Source organism: Prosopis cineraria, unplaced genomic scaffold (assembly GCF_029017545.1).
Source record: "Prosopis cineraria cultivar Desert tree isolate PC_DT_omini unplaced genomic scaffold, ASM2901754v1 PC7, whole genome shotgun sequence".
Lineage (NCBI taxonomy): Eukaryota > Viridiplantae > Streptophyta > Magnoliopsida > Fabales > Fabaceae > Prosopis > Prosopis cineraria.
The window spans coordinates 4,658,972-4,660,734 of record NW_026555338.1 but is presented as its reverse complement, the minus strand read 5'-3'; positions in this window follow the sequence as shown (position 1 = coordinate 4,660,734).

Sequence of the window (1,763 nt, the reverse complement as noted above, 5' to 3'; positions counted from 1 at the left end):
CCGCTAGCTTCCACATCTAATAATAAGAGCACTTTTTTTTATAAGCACTCCTAAGTAAGCGCTCTTAAAGACATATTTTGTAGTAGTGATTTTTGGCACATGTATGTATCAACACACGAACATGTGACATAAGTAGTGGTAAGTGTAGAATCATGGTAAGAAATCAAATTAAGATCATGATTTTCACAAGCATCCTCAATCATAAAATCTATAGCTCCAAGACCTAACAAAGAGTAATCCTCAAATGAGTATTTCATAACCTCATAAATGTTAAAATGAATTTGATCTTCACCACAATTTAGAATCAAAGTGCTTCTATCCCTATCTATCATCTCACGTGTAGTTCTCATGTAAGGTCTACCAAGAATTAATATATCCCCATTCTCCTCTTTAAACATATCTAAAATATAAAAGTCAACAGAAAAGAGTAAACTTTTGACACCCACAAGCAAATCCTCCTAAGTCCTAAGTTTCTATTTGCTAGTTGGCAAATCATAGTAGTCTTATACATACAATCTAAATTTATGGCTTTGTAAATGGACAATGGCATTACATTTATGGTAGCCTCTAAATCAATCAATATATTAGAGAAATTTATATTGCCAATTTTATAAGGAATTGTGAAAGATCCAAGATCCTCATACTTTATAGGTAATTGGGATTTTCCAATCGCATTCTTGATGAAAGAAGTTGCACCCTAGCATTAGATCTAAATTTTATTTTATTAGTGCAACAATCCTTAAGGAATTTAGCATACTTGAAAAAATTTTCATAACATTCGTAAGAAGCACATTCACATGGATTTTATTAAAAAATTCATATAACTCCTTGTCATATTGTTCCTTGGCTTAAATTTGTACAATGTATGCTTGGGGAAATGGTAATATCTTTGCAAGCTCTTAATCCTTCTTGGTTTCTTCCTTCTTGGACTCTTCCTCCTTGTTTTTCATGCTTTTGGCCAAGACTCTCTTTTCCTCTTTAGGCATAGGAGCTTCATAAACTATCTCCTCAATTTGATCCTCTTCATCATCCCAACAAAACACCAAACCATTAATACTAAAAGAGGGATTAGAAGTCTTACCAATAGGTGCAAAATTTAATTGGTTGATGTGATTAAATATTTTTTTATTGGTTGATAGAATTTAATTTATTTTTTATTTATTTTAATTATTGTTATCTTTTCACGGGGCAATCAATTTAGATGCGATTGAATATTTTTTGATTGGTTGGTAGAAGTTAATTTATTTTTTCATTTATTTTAATTGATTTTTATATTTTCACAAGATGATCAATGTAATTTTAATCTAGTATTGGTTGATGTGATTAAATATTTTTTTGATTGGTTGATAGAATTTAATTTATTTTTCATTTATTTTAATTATTTTTATCTTTTCATTGGATGGGAGCATTAAATTCTATTTCAAATTTTTCCTAAGTCATCCATCATGGGAATATTAACTATATTGCTTCTTATATTCTTGAGTCCCGCTGGAGAGTTTCTGCTTGTAATACAGGAATATCTTTGCGTCTCTCAGTCTCATATACCCTGATTGATGATGTTGGTAGGGAGGCATAGTGGAAGAGTAAAAATTTTAAATCCCTATCCCTATGTGGATCAAATGAACTTGTTTAAGTTAACGTAGATAGAAGAGTTATCTTTTATTTTTTTTCAAACATCACAGCGTTTTATTCAAGAATTTGGATCTTAGGAGCTAACAACGTAGATTTTCTCCCTCTATCAGCATCCACACAAATAGCTTTCT